Source organism: Corapipo altera, unplaced genomic scaffold (genome assembly GCF_003945725.1).
Source record: "Corapipo altera isolate COAL_440 unplaced genomic scaffold, ASM394572v1 61153, whole genome shotgun sequence".
Taxonomy (NCBI): domain Eukaryota; kingdom Metazoa; phylum Chordata; class Aves; order Passeriformes; family Pipridae; genus Corapipo; species Corapipo altera.
The window spans coordinates 582,327-598,196 of NW_020884958.1; positions in this window are offsets into that span (position 1 = coordinate 582,327).

Below are 15,870 nucleotides of genomic sequence, written 5' to 3' on the forward strand. Positions count from 1 at the left end.
TGAATTTCTTGGAACTTCTCCAAATCAAACAGAAAATGAGAACTTTTCAGAGGCCCAGCATACCTCCCACATTTCTCAAGAAGACGAGACATGTCTTTTTCTTCCTTGCTGATGTTTTGTTCCATATTTGTGGCTGAGGAGAGCAACTGCATTGCAGCTGAAGAAAAACCTTAAACAGAACAAATTACTTTTGTAAAACCTTTCTTTGGGCATCTCTAGCTCTGGATCCAGCCAGTGAGTACATCTACCTAACTGCAGAGGAAATGAGTTAAAGTTTGATTAGAGAAGGCCTGATTTTTTCCTGTCTTCTAATTTTCCGTGTCCTGTCAGGTTGACTCATACAATAGGACTAATGTGGCTGTGGAACACACTTTTTTGTTTTGGTTATGGTGGACAAGACCTTTCCCTTACAGCAACAAACTTTGAAAAATTCTAAGAAAAACTTTCCGTGCACTCCAGGTTTAATAAGCTATTTCCACATGTACCACACATTTTAATATAGAGGTTATTGTACAGAAAGCAATAATATTATTTAAACAAAGAGAGTATTTTGCAACAGGGTACTCTCTTTTTATTTTGAAAATCTACACATCACAAATTCTATGTTCTTTGTCTTTCTCCCACTACTTCTTACCTAAGGAAAATAATCTGACAGTCAACAGATCAGACAAATTTTGTAGACCTTATTCAAGTGATAACTCAATAGAGTGAGAATAGTAAGACAGAATTGATCAAAGTTCTCGATCAAAAACTCATTCTAAATGGCAAATGATTTGTCCTTTTCAGTGATGATTTTAATAATGTGTAACTTTTAATGAAACAAATCATCTTGCTGGTCCCAATAATGCAAAGGTTTCACCAGCAATCTTCTCTTCGTTCCAGTTGTTTTTATTTGTACAACTTAATGATTCTGAAAGGAGGAAAACAATGAGGAAGTCAGAGGAAGAAAAAGAAGCTCTGAAAAATCATTCTGAGAAATGTAATTTACCTCCATTAGAAAGCACGAAGCTCATATATTGTGATACTTAAGCATCGCTCAACAGCATCATAGACAGCATCCTCTTCCCATCAGTTTCATGTGAGACTGTGATTCTTGCTGTATTAAAACTAAATCCATTTAAATTGTAGAATTACTGATGTTTACCACTAGTATGAATAGCAAAACATCCTATCACAAAATGAATGGATGTTCATTTCAAGGCACTATTGTGTAGCAATCCATGTATTTTACCTTTTAATGGTGTTGAAATAATAAAGTCAAAATGAGAGAAGAAAATCAAGGAAAAACCTTCTTAGCACCAGGCAAGCAAGTAATTTCAGTTCTGGGTCATCCATTCAGTGTCTTGAGGAGTACAGATGTTTTATTTTCCAGTGCTGGATAATAACCATGTGGTGAACGTCAATTGCTCCATGTTTATGAAATGGTATCTGGGTTTAATTTCTGCTGTCTGTCAATTGGAGTCTTTGATCTTGGCCTGGAATTATTTTTTCCACGTCACTCTAAGTGACTAGAGGCTACTGCTGTCACTGACTCTTCAATTTCTGATTTCACTTTGCCAAGATGTAAAAGATTTATTTAAGGGAATTCTTACAAATATGATCCTTAACGGAATTTTTTTCCTTCTACCCTCAAGGTATTTTGTAGTGAGTTGCTGCAGGATTAACCTGAAGTAAAACAGGCAGCACAAGACAGAATGGAACAGAGTCTATGTGAACAAACAGATGTATTTAAGCAAAGAAGTTCAGTTTTAATAACTAATTGCAGCTGGGACTTTCATATACTCTTCTTTTTGAATCAAACTGAAATTCTTGGTGATATGTGTTAAAAATTATGGTTTAAATTTCTGATGATCAAGTTACATAGATTAAAGTAATGGATACCAGACTCTGCATCAATGCCCTTATAAATATGAATGAAATGAATGTACATTATACAATGTTATAAATCTGTGTGTTCAAGGAAAAGCATAAATCTCCATCACCTTTTCCTCCTTGGGATACGAAGGATATAGGTATTTTTACAATATTTTTGATAAAATTACAAGTTGGAGTAATTTGCTTGTTCTGAAAGACTTCTGCATTTTTACAAGCACTCGAGTAGCATTTTTTTTACAATGACATATCACTTAAACACACAAAGTAACATGCACTGGGAAGAGCCATGTGACTTTCCAGACATGAACAAGAGTAGGATGGTGCATTTAGAGACATTTATAAGTGTGTATGACATTTGTAGAAGTTTCAGCCCCTGCAGACATTTGCCAGGTGTGAAATAACCAGGTCTCTTTCCACTGTTTCCTTTCAGTGCTTGTCAGTGTGCAGCCAAACAGTGGCAAATAAGAGGATGTGGTGAAGGCTTATGGTTAGAGGGAAAGGTCTGATTCTAATCTTTGATAAACCACACGCTCACTGTGTGATGCTGGGTAAAGCCCCAGAGCTCTTTTTTTTGTTTTGGTGCAGCCATAGGAACTTCAATGAATATTGGGTCCCAGTGCTTTATCTCTGATGTTCAGCTGGTTTCTGATGCATTAGGAGATAGAAACTTGGGTTTCTCCTGCAAGTCACAGCACTCATCCCTTTTCCAGAAGGACTATGCCTCAGGAGTGGCAGGAGTAGCGTCTCCCTGTTATGTTTGCAGTGAGCCCTTAGCATGGTCAACCTTCCAGTCCCCATGTGTGGTGTTTAAACTCCTTGAGACACTCCAGGGAAGGGGCTAACAGGCTATTTCCATAATACATCCTAGCTTTTGGATGACCTACTACTCAACGAGACAGACAACAATCTAGGATAACTGGAAACATCATGGGGAAAGGAGATGGTTTTGTTTTTCTTTTTGATTGATTTTGATTCTTCAACAAAAACGGGACTGTTTAAAGATAACAGAAACTCTCTCTAGTCAGGGGATTCTGTGGAGAGCAATTAAGGAGCTTTTCTGTTGGCTGGCAGCTAGCATGAAGCTCTCTTTCTCAACAAAGATGTATAAAATCACACTCCAGCCATGAAAGTAATAACTGGCTAAAAACTGACCACGAGCTTGAGTCAAACTGTCTATATCCTATGAGTCAGTGAGATCCATGTAGCAGGCAAAATGAGATGTGTTGCCAGGAAGATACTCGTGCATTTCATGACATAAATCTTAATGGTGGACATATTGCAAAGCTAGATTGCAAAGGTCATTTGCTTTATGTGTTCAGTGGGTTTTTTTATGTTATATTAGCTCAATTTCACATGTTTCAGGAAGTTTTCCTCGCTGAGTTTGATGCTAATTAAACACAATTTTGCCTAAACTTGGATTTCTCACTCATAAACCTTTCTTGTTATTTGGTACTTCATAAACACATTTTCAAATACATGACAATGCACATTTTGGAGCTCAGTGATCCTCTCCATTCAGACTGCCCTGAGTGCAGCTCTTGCAGGAATACTTCAGCCTTCTTGGGAGCCTGAGCTGCTGCAGCAGTGATCTGAATAACACTAACACCTACTGGGAACTGGCAACACACGCTGAGGCCAATGAACAGATGAAATCAACTCAATATGCAGCCTTTGAATATTTTCCTGCAGCTACAGAATTAACGTAACACCACGAATTCAGTGGGTGCATTACAAAACATATAAATAAAAACTGACAATTTGATGGAATGCCAGAAAGTTGTTCTTTGCATTGGAAAACCTCTGACTTGGCCACAGCTTTTTCTCCTGTGCCCTGTCTACTTGCTAGGCTCAAGGATGGTCCACAGCCAGAGGAGACACCATGACTCAGAATAAGGAAAGTCAATATAGATGAAAGCCATGCACAGAGTCCTATCCCAGCACCCTGACTCAGTGATTTGTGCTAGCACTAGGTAGACAGAAAGCAGCAAGGAGGTCCTGGAAGCTGGTGTACACACAGCTGGATCAGACAAGTTGCCCATGTACTGAGTCCTCTGGGTACTCTTCCCAGGACAGTTGTAGCAAGGAGCCACACAGCAGCAGATCAGCTGCAGTCTCTGCCTCCTGACCATGATGGGACCCTGCAAAATTTAGCTCTGTGCTTGCTATTTGTGTATGACTTTTCTTCTCCACAAAGATCTGAACTTCCCATGTCTCCCATGGGATGGAAGTGCATGGGGTTTGAGACCAAAGTCTCTAATTTCCCACGTTTAGTTGTCTACTGCTCTGTAGAAATCACTGTCCCCTCCCATTCACTCTGCAATCTTCAGCCTCTCTCACACATCCCTGTCCTAATTAATGCTTCCTTGTCTCAGGCTCTTCCCCCACCCAGCCCTCACTAAATCAATGGGCAACTTCGTGTTCATTCCAGCAGGACTGGGTCTGCCCTAAGGCAGTGGGCTGAGCCTCCTGCTGCAGAGAACAGTCACCTGGCAGCCTTCCTTGCTTTCCAGCCACCAGGAGTTATTTGTTGCATTGCTTCAGTCCATTTAGGGCAGCATTATAAATTGTGACCACAGAAGGATGAAACCTTCTTGGAGTATGTCTTTATCAGTTACCAAAAGCACAGGAAACATCTGTACCACTTCTCCATGGGATGCCTTGCACAGCTGAAGCACAAAGCGGCAGCTGTCCCTGATGTGAATGTTACAGTCTCATTCGGTGTCTGACTAATTTTTGGATATGACAGACTTTTTTCAAATTAGTATACAGTCAGCCACCAAACATAAAGACAAATTTCATCACTGTTATTACTCTTCTGACTGGTTCCTTAAAAGCAAGTCAACTTTCCATTCCCTGAGAATCACTGTCAAACACTATGGCTACACTGAAAATAACTGTACCAAAAAAAAAAATGTATATTTTGAGCTGTTTTCTGAGGAAGATGATGAACTTTTTCAGTGAAAGACTTGTGATCACTCTTTTGTGCTGTTGGATCCCCAGCAAATAAAATCAGGAGGGTATACATGATTTTTTTACATCCGTGTACATTGTGACACAGTAAGACGAAGACAGGTCGCCTAGTACATGGTAATGCTTTACATGTGGTTGCCTTGCCAATGCTCTGAGATCAATTTTTCAATGTCTCAGTGATTCCTCTTGCACCTCAAGTCTATTTCCTCAACATAAGTTGTATTCACACAACTGCCAACAGATTGTATGATGGGTCAGAAGGGCAGTAATGAAACAATTCATCTCTTGAAAATTTTTTCATCAGACAAATATGGTTTTTACCAAACCTTGATAAGATCTCCTATTCTTTGCGGAGACTATCTCAGCTATGACGGGCTTGTCTCAGACTTTTGCCACATACCTGCAGGGCAGCAGGGGGACATTGCTGCCTCTCTGCAGAGGTGATGACCAGGAAGATCCCCAAAACTACAGATGAGCTTGTCTCTAGAGCTGACTCTCTAGCCAGCTTATCCTTCCCTGTAATGGAGAACTTGCCTACAAGCTAGAAAATTCTGAGTTAGCAAGTACTGCACCAGAAGCTGGGGCATGGCATGTTATCCATCCCAGCTATTTCCTTGGAGGAATTCAGCTCTGTGGAGTCACAATCTAGTTCATTGTCTGCTGTTGGAGCAAGGAGGAATTCTGGCAAACCCCCATCGAGACAGCAGGTTTAACATACAGTGGCCCAGAAAAAGTTCAGTCCTCTCTTATTCTGCACATATTATACTTTTCCATTCCTGTTTTCTTGTTAAATATAAACCACTTTGTGTGATCACTTATGTATTATTGCACACTATAAAATACGCCTGAGTTCAGGCCTGTGGAAGAAATCTTGTAACAACACTTCAAAAGTGATAATTTTTTTCTTCAATGTTTAAAAATAATGAATCTAAATACTATATGCCAAGAGATATTTAAGTCAGCTGGAAGGATTAATTTATTTCTATTAGTATCCCAGAATATTTTCCACTGGAGGCACCCTTCCGGTCAGCATTTTGATACTGCTCAACAGTATTTTCGTTTCACTTCTAGATACTTTCAATCTACTCTGCAACCAGTCTGCAGCTTAAGTTCTGTCAGAATTGTTGTATAAGATGCTTATTCATTGAGATTCCTTTAAAAAAATACTTGGCCATTCTATCACAGCTCTCTCTTATCTGTGAAGTCAGGCTATCACCAAGCAGACATTAACTCACTGCTGAGGAGGTTTGATTCAGTCTGCCCCACATCATGCTATCAGGGGAAAGTACAATTGAAACATAGTTACTTTGGAGCATCTCTTCATCCTCTTTCCTGGGTTTATGTTTCTTGGTCTGGTTAAAGCCAACAAAATTGTTTCCATGAATACAGATTAGATTTTTGGATGAAAACATGGAAAGGGGTGGCACAAATCCCGTCCTTTTACTTTGTATGTGTCTTTTTACCCCATGCACACATTACAAATTGAGAAGCAATCTAATTATCAAACAAATCAAATTTGGCAAATCGAAGAGCCAAATGCAAGTGGTGCTGGACTAGCATCACTTTAAATCACCATATCTGACATATAGCCATCATCTGATCTCAGCTTGCAAGCTTTGCTCTAGCATTTGGGTAGCATATGGAAATCCAGCCCTGCTGAATAAGAATGTCCAGGGTGATCCTTCCATGCCAGGATAGACAATGATGAAGCAGCTAATTTAGAAGTCTGAATATTTTGAGTATTTGAATGTTAAGGAGAGCTTTCAGGACGTCATAAGAAACTGTTAAGATCCAGAAACTGGGAACAAGCCATTTCAGGCTGGATGCCCAGTTAGAATTAGCTCTGCCTGGTCTTACAGTCTGGTGGATACAAATATATACAAGTACATGTCACAAAGGTCTCAGTAGTGGGGTACCACCACACAGCACAGCTTGATTTAACTTCTGCTCCTTTACTGTTTGCTGTGTCTGGTTCAAGATACCCTTTTAAATCTGCTATGCGGTAGCTTTCTGAGTATTGGTTCCTCGTTCAGAATTTATGTCTCAGAATGGAGAAAATCTAGTTTCCAATTTTTCTGTGCCTCAGTTTCTCTTATGTAAGCTGCAAATCTCTATGTTCAACAGTTTTTCATAGCAGTTTTGTGCACTGGAAGCAGTGTACAATTCCTAAGTAGCTGATGTGATTATACCTACACAGAAAGACACTCACACATGCAGAGAGAGCTGCTGATAGTAAAAAGGGGGGGAAATTCACTTCAGATCCACCTTTTTGCTTCAATCAGAGATAAGGTGAGTGTACTCTGTTGCACAGCAGAAATGAAACATCTTTTCAACATGCCTAACAGAGTATACATTTTTGGACATAAAGTCACAATGATCTGTACCAGCAGCAAAACTGAACCTATCAGAATGTAGGAGCAATGGTGGTGACCCTGGAGAGAAGAGCACTTATATTCTACCCAATAATGTATACAATAAGTAAAATTGTATTGAGCAAAATGGAAATTTAAACTAGAATTGCATTCTGTGGACTAACAATAAAGGCATTAGTCAAAGCATACCCACATAAACGTGAACCCATACTGAAGATCACAATGAATACAAGGATTTCTTGCACATACAAAGAAAGAAAAGGTTGTCATGAACACAAGAGATGGGGTTGTTAGGTAGTACATTACTGTTTATGTGGGGTTTTTCATTGCATCTTTTCAAGTTCTTTGCATGAAGCTCTTTTTCTACAAAGAATTCATAGCTCTCATGTATCTAAAAATATCAGCAGGTCTGGGAGTCTGCAGCTGGATCCTGGAGAGCAGTCAAGACTTCCTACTTTTTAAAAGTGAAATCTACAGACATCCAACACTTATTCCTCACTATTGGTGGGATCTGGGTGGGAAACTACAGAGTCCTCTGCCAAGTCAGTCAGCTGAGTCCTTCCTACAGAAAGATCTATCAGCTGCTTTGAAAGCTGGAAGAGAACAAACATCACTTAAAAGGCATTTCTACAATCTGACCTGTTGTTTTGCTACCCATGTCATAAACCCAAGTTCATTTCCTCTCCTGGATGCCAGACACTCAGAACAAGATGGTTTTCATCTTCTACTCCAAGCCTCTCAGGTGACTCCCAAAAGGCCAGTTGCACTACTCCTGCTTGATAACTGGAAGGTTATGAGCTCCTTCTGTAGGCTGTGCTGCCACTTAGAGGCAGCCACTTCACCTCCCTAAAATAACCTGTTGACTTCATTTGATGACCACCCATGAATGAAGAATACGTTACATCATCACCTAGTTGTCAGCAGGAGACAACGACTAAGGCAACCAGAAGGAAAATGTGCCTGAAAGCCTGGATGCAACTAAACGTGATAGGAATGAACCCACAGCCCACTTTAAGAAGACTGACAGAGGTCAGGACTGAGCTGTGACTTAGTCAGCAGCACAGAAAAGAGTCTGGCAGGACATACTTTGTAAGTATTCTCTTTCCTTGCTCCATCAGTTACTGCCAGTCATCAACTCCTGAGGACTGCAATTGTCCACTACTAAGGATTCGGGATCTGTAGTCTCCCAGGTGGAAGTTGTGTCCACTGCACCATTGCTTGATATTTGCTGATATTTAGTGCATGAAACTGTCTTTCACATTCAAATGCATGGCATTACATTCACAACTAATGCATGGTACTTGAAGTTAAACCACCACCTAAATTCCCTGCTGTTAATTACAATTCTACTAATAAGGGCTGGAAGTCAGCTTAAAGAAGACAGAAGTTCTCTATCAACTGGCACCTCAGGAAGTCTTCCATTATCCCCACATCACCCTTGGTGAATCAGAGCTCAAATCAGTTCAGCTGTTTAATTACCTAGGTAGCCGCATCTCCTTGGATGGTAAGATTGACAGAGAGATAAACAACAGGTTAGCAAAGGCATACAGTGCCTTCAGAAAGCTTCAAAAAAGAGTTTGGCAAAATAAACACCCAAAGAAAAGTACAAAGATCAGTGTTCACAGAGCCATTGTGCTGTCTACTCTCTTATACGGATCTGAATCATGGGTCATCTACCTCCATCACCTGTGTCTCCTAGAACTCTTCCATCAACGCTGTCTCCGTACAATCCTAAACATCCACTGGTCAGATTATGTGACCAATACATCTGTTCTAGAACAAGCAGCAATCACAAGTATAGAGGCCATGTTGATGAGAACACAGCTGCGTTGGGCAGGGCACGCCTCCAGGATGAAGGACCACCGCCTCCCTAAGATCTTGCTTTATGGTGAACTTGCCACTGGCTGCTGCAAGAGAGGAGCCCCAAAGAAAAGATACAAGGACTCCTGAAATAAGATCTCAGCCTTGGCCATATTGATCAACGTAACTGGTCTACTCTGGCCTCCAGTCAGGAGGTCTGGAGACACACTATTTATAACACTGCTGGTGCTTTTGAGAAAGCACACAGGATCACTCTTGAGGAGAAAAGACAACGCAGAAAGAATCGTGCCTTGCAGAATATACCACCTTTTGGCCACAACAACCCCATGCAGCGCTACAGGCTGGGGACAGAGTGACTGGAAAGCAGCCAGGTAGAAAGGGACCTGGGGGTACTAATTGACAGGAAGCTCATCATGAGCCAACAGTGTGCCCAGGTGGCCAAGAAGGCCAATGGGATCTTGTCCTGTATCAAAAATAGCGTGGCCAGCAGGAGCAGGGAAGTGATCCTTCCCCTGTACTCTGCGTTGGTGAGGCCACACCTTGAGTATTGTGTTCAGTTCTGGGCCCCTCAGTTCAGAAAGGATATTGAGGTACTGGAGCGGGTCCAGAGAAGAGCAACAAGGCTGGTGAAGGGACTGGAGCATAAGTCCTATGGGAAGAGGCTGAGGGAGCTGGGGTTGTTTAGCCTGGAGAAGAGGAGGCTCAGAGGTGACCTCATCACCGTCTACAACTACCTGAAGGGAAGTTGTAGCCAGGTGGGGGTTGATCTCTTCTCTCAGGCACTCAGCAATAGGACAAGGGGGCATGGGCTCAAGCTCCACCAGGGGAAATTTAAGTTGGATATCAGGAGAAAATTCTTTACAGAGAGAGTAATCAGGCATTGGAATGGGCTGCCCAGAGAGGTGGTGGATTCACCATCCCTGGAGATTTTTAAACGCAGATTGGACGTGGCACTGAGTGCCATGATCTAGTAAATGGACTGGATTTGGACCAAGGGTTGGACTCAATGATCTCGGAGGTCTTTTCCAACCCAATTGATTCTATGATTCTATGATTCTATGATTCTATGATTCTAAGGAGTCTTTCTCCTGTGCCTTTTGCAGCTGGACGTGCCTGTCTCGTTTTGGCCTTTTTAGCCACCAGTGCACTTGTAACAAACGTAGGTAGAGCCCTCCCCAAATCTTCATTCGTGAAGTCTAGCCATGATGACTAATAAGGACAGAAATATCTCAAGTCGTTAGTGAGTCCATGCTCTTTTGAACCATGAAAGTGGAGGAATGTCCTTCATTCTGACTCTGGCCAGAAGTTTCCTTTCAAAGACCATACAAGGCATTTTAGTGGCTTCTAATAAATGCTGACTGTCCAAGTCCGGCATCAATAATAGGAAATAGCAGGAAACAGAAGAACCACGTCAGCAGCACCAGCTAACCACATTTTGATAGCACATGCAGGAATAAAGGCCTCATACTGAATTAGATCACAGAGAACTAAATCTTTACCTTCACCTGAATTTTCTTTTTTTGATGTGTGTTTAACATCATGAGCATCACAGTTGGATTCATTTAGACATACTGATTCATTAGATGGCCTATGACCTTAATAAATTTAAATTACCAGGAAGGAATAGTTTATACCAGCCTCTTAGTCATAGAAATGACTCATGATATCCACCCACACTAACCTTTGTTTGGTCTCTCCAAGTATGCCAGGGCTTGTCAGCCTTTCACAAATGGAGCTCTTTGATTCGCTCCATGAGAGGAGGACATCAAGGAAGTCTGATTGCAGGAACAAGCTCCCTCTGCAAGACACAGAACAATACCAGTGACCTTGAGAAGCTGAGGACTTGTTTTCTCCAAGAACATGATGTGCTTCTGGAGGGAAGTGTCTCACGTGACCTGAAGTGAGATAAGAGTGCAGAAGGGGGGAGCAGGGCTTGTTCTCTTCTCCCAGGCTGCCAGACTGCTTCTTTGGGAAAATACTCTTAGAGGAGTTTCCACATACAGCAAGGAGCAGAGAGAATGTAGGGATTTTATTCTAGTTCTAAGCATTTGCTCACATTCAAAGGGGAACAAAATCACTGAAGCAAACATTAAAAGAAGAGGTACAAGATGAATCCCAACCCCCTACAAATTTTCTTTCCTGCTTTCCCTAGGACCTCCTACCATGGTTTAAGCCACAGCAAGAGGTATTTCAAACTTCCTTGGTAGCTCATTCTAGAGCCAAATACTTAAGAGATATTTAAAAAGCTATTTTAGTAGTGCATCACTTTGGGCAGATAGGTAAAAACACTCAGACCAGCCATAACTTGAGTCTGACAGGAGCCTTGGAAACTGTACCTTGACAGTCTTTCCAGATGACCAGGAAAGTCCTTGAAGAACCTTCCAAATCCTGATGTAGATCACAGGAAATACTGGAACCCTGAGATATTACTGAATGAGATAATCACAAGCAAAGAAAAAGCAAGATACAGCGACCTTGAGTAACTGAGGACTTGTTTTTTCTGCAAACATGATGTTGCTGCTGCTTGAGGAAAGTGTCTCACTTGACCTAAGTGAGGTGAGAGCACAGGAGGAGGGAACAGGGCTTGTTCTCAGAAGTACCTCTTTTCTTCTGCCTTTCTTATTATGTGCATGTTTACTACTTCAGATAATTTGCTGAAACCACTGTTAGTATCCCTGAATGCAGCCCTGGCAAGAGTTTGCCGGGTAGAAGAGTTTGCCTTGACATGTTATTCAGTCTCATGCTTTATCATACATATCCCAAACCAGGAAGCAGCCAAGCCCTCACCACAAGTCCTCTTTTCAGGTAGGTCATGAGAGATTTTGGGGTTGGACAGCCCTAGAATGGTTCCTCTATAAGTCTGAAAAATGGGTAGAAGGTGCAGTAAGAGAATTTGGAGTGGTAGTGCTTGCTTTTGGCCTAGGGCTAGCTGTTCCTCTACCCTGGGAGTTCATTGATTTGCAATGGTTTGAGCAACTGCTTTATCACCTGGCACTCAGAGAACGATTTTCAATTAATATTTGGGAAACTTCCTTCATTAAATCTGAGTGTTAGAGGAAGGTCCCAAACTTGACTTTAGAATCTTTGACCATGGGATTGGTTGGCGTGAGCAGCTGTTTCTCCAAGATTTCCCAAAACGCTGAAGGCATTGGAAAAGTTATAATCTGAGCAGGGCTGTTAAAAGATGTTCAATGGGAAAATCTGCATCTGAAAATAAGAAAATATATTAATATTTTAATGTACTGATTTTTGCAATTAAATGATTCTTGCTAAAAAGTATTTCTCATCAACTGAAAACAATATTCACTTCCTTTCAAATCCGAAAAATTACAACAAATATAATCTGGTTTCCTTGTTTATCTCCTCAGTCAAGAAGGGGGAAGAGGGAGTGGAAGAGAGGAGGAAAAGAGTAACAAAAGTTAACTGTTTTCTTTTCAGCTCTATTTTGTTTTGAATCAAGAAATATTTTTTAAATTCAAAGCATTTCATTAAATATCAAAAAATTACATGAAGTATTCTCAGCAAAATGAAAAGCTGTCAGTTTGATAAAAAATTTTGACAGACAAGATTTTCTATCAATTGTATGTTCTCCTAATCTTAATTCTGGAGATCTAACACATCTCAAATTAAGATCTTTGTTAGAAGGTGATCCAGTTCCTCACTTGCACCTGAATCATAATATTACAAATTTCATACTGCCTCATAGTTTCTGTATGAAAAGCTTTTCCAATTCAAGAATAAGGTCTTTTAGTCCTAGTTGTCATGTAGTTCATGTTACCCTTGTATATTTTAGAGATCACTTTGCTCGAGATAAATTTACATGCTCAGGACTGCAACTCTCATTCTGCCACAGCACACATTTCGTTTCTTAGAAATAATAGTCTATTTCACTGCCCTGAATATCACACATCTTGACACACACAGCAGAGGCACAAAGCAGAATAACCCAGAATTCAGGAAAGCATCTCCTGAGAGGTGGAGCAGGGATCAGAACAAGCTCTTCAGGAATACTACACTGTCTCTTAACCTTTGTTAGCTCTGCGGGCTTTGTTAAGTTACAAAATCTGATCTGCCTTTCCACTGTTACACTGCTGTCAACTCAACAAATTCATTATCTTTCTGGCCATGCATAGAGCTCCTCTGAAACCTCTGAGTTCTGACACAGCATGGACACTTGTGAGTTTTGGGTTTTGTTTGAAAAGGAAGAGGAGAGTGGGGGAAGAGAGAAGAAGAGAAAAAAAAAAAGGAAGGAGGGAAAGAGGGAAAAAGAAAAAGGGAAGAAAGGAAGGCAGGAAGGAAGAAAGGGAAGAAAGGAAGGAAGGAAGGAAGGAAAGAGGGAAGGAAGGAAGAATCCTTTGCAAGCAGGTTACAATTCCAGCTACAATGTCCCAAAGCAGGCTCTGCTTGTACTCTCTGAATAACTTTTCAGAAATGGTTAACTTTCTCTATTGCCAGAGTCTGGGACACAAAAGGGAATTCAGGACACTTGGAGATGGCCCTGTATTTTAGGTCCATAGGCCTTCTAACTGTCTGTAGAGAGAATGTCCTAACTTATTTCCACACATGCACACACACGCACACACTCACAAAACCAGATCAAATGAAGGCAACCACAGGCTAGGTGGGGAGGGATCTTCTATTTCTTTTTGTGGAGGAGAGAGAGCTTGAAAAGAGGATTTTTGAACAATTAGAGCCAGTAAAGTTCATGTTTTCTCATAAGCTTGTCTAACACCTACCTGGTCATTGTCTTGACATTTGACTTACAAAATCACTGGGCTACTAAAGCCTAAAGATGGTCTTGGAAGAGCATGGACCTAGTGTGTGAAAGGGTACAGGTAGTGTGTCTGATGGCCTTTTAGGGATCCAAACTGATAAACTAAACACGTATTTGGTATTAAAAGAAAAAAAGTTTAAAGCAGAACTACTTCTACAGAATTCAAACTTCAGGATTAAAAAGGAAAACAATAAATAACAGTATGAACTGGAGATGAGAGATAAGATACAACAAGATCTCTTGAAATAATTGACAGACAAGAAACAGAGACAAAACCAAACTAGTTAGAGACAGACCCATAGTAATTACCAAATCAAGCATGTGGCCTTTAGAATGAGCGGGATCATTCATGTGTTACACAAGATTAAATGAACCCAAGAGTGCTATAAAACCATGCACTGCAAGTGAAAGAATTCAGAGCAAGACAAAATTCAAACTCACAAACATGCTCAGTGAATTTTATTGTGTGTTCAGAGAGAAACTCTGCTAAATCATTAAATAAAGACTTGGAATTCCTCAGTGCACAGTTCAAAGCAACACAGAAGGAAGAGATACAATAAACCAGAACAAAGTGGAAGAGAATACACAAAACTCAGCTTGGTTCTGGGGCTAGACAGAGGTACCAGTTTGAATCTGCTCAAAGTCCCTGGGTGTTTGCATGTATTTGCAGAATAATAGGAAAGCCAACTAACAAAGAGGGAGGGTAGGAGGGGGAAGGAACATAGTGCTTCAAAGGGAGGAAAGCAGAAAAAGAAGGAAGAAGTGTATCTGAAGGGGACAAAGAGGAAAAAACAGACAAGAAAGAGACTGATATTTGGAAGAAAGAGGCAACCAATACCATAGCAAGCATAAGTGACAACTCCTCCTGTTGGCACATCACCTCCCCTTGATCCATTCATGCTCTCTGCAGACCTTTCTCTCCATCAAGACAAATGACTAGTGTGACCCACAATGTGCCACTTCAGTCCCAGGTTCCCAAAACCAGCCCTCTCCTTAACTTTAGAGTTAAACAGTGTCTCCAATGATTTGCATATGTGTGCTGTGTCAGGGGGCTGTTCCAAGCCCTGCTGCTGTTCCAAGTCTGCTGACTCCCCGCAAGAACCACCAACATCCTGGGACTCTGTGCGCACCTTTGGTTGTTCTTCCCCAGTTTAAGTTTCAAATGTAGATATTTACTTCATCAGGGAGACCAGAACAAACAGAAATGTGCTTCACAGCACTGCCCTGCACATAAGCTGGATGCAGCCACCTCTTTCCAATAAAATGAAAGTGCTTCAGGTTCATGATAGAGGAGTAAAAGCTTGCCATTGAAATGCTGTGGTTCTTCTGCCACTGACTAAACAAGATCATGAAGACTCCTTTACTTTATTAATGCTCCTTTCAGTGTACCACATTAGCTCCAGACAGTGATTCCTGGATGAAGTTGTTCAGCACACAGGACTCCTCTGTGCCTTTTGCATTAAAGCAGCAGCATGTAGTGCATGGCTGGCATACACAGCTGCAGGAAGAATGCTGATCTAAATTGCTTGTGTTCACCCTCAGTTTGCTTTATTCCACACACTCTGAGTTGTCTTTTCCTGCTGACAGTCAACAAAAATAGAAAAATGCAAACATGCCCATTTTTAAAATCTCAGTTTTGCATTCACCAATATTTGTACAAAATATGTTATCATGGTGTGATAAATAAAGAGATCTACTACCTGCACAGTTCAATGGAGATACAAAGTTTATATTACAGAACATGACTTGAAATTAATTTTTTAAAAAGTGTTAAATTCTATGTCTCTTGAAGTATTGAAGAATTGTGTTGTATCCACTTCTGCAAAATGAACTACTGAAAGTTTACCTGTCTTGCAAAATTAATTATAAAATAATTGTGGGATTAAATACTTTGATTTTTAAATAAGCTGGAAATAACTGAAAATGTTTTAATTTAGTCACATGCCACCATCACCCTGCGTATATGAGGAAATACTATTGTCATGATCAAAGAGTTTGGGTTTTAGACCTATTATCTTACATGTGCTTATTAACAAACATATCAGTATAGCACAACAC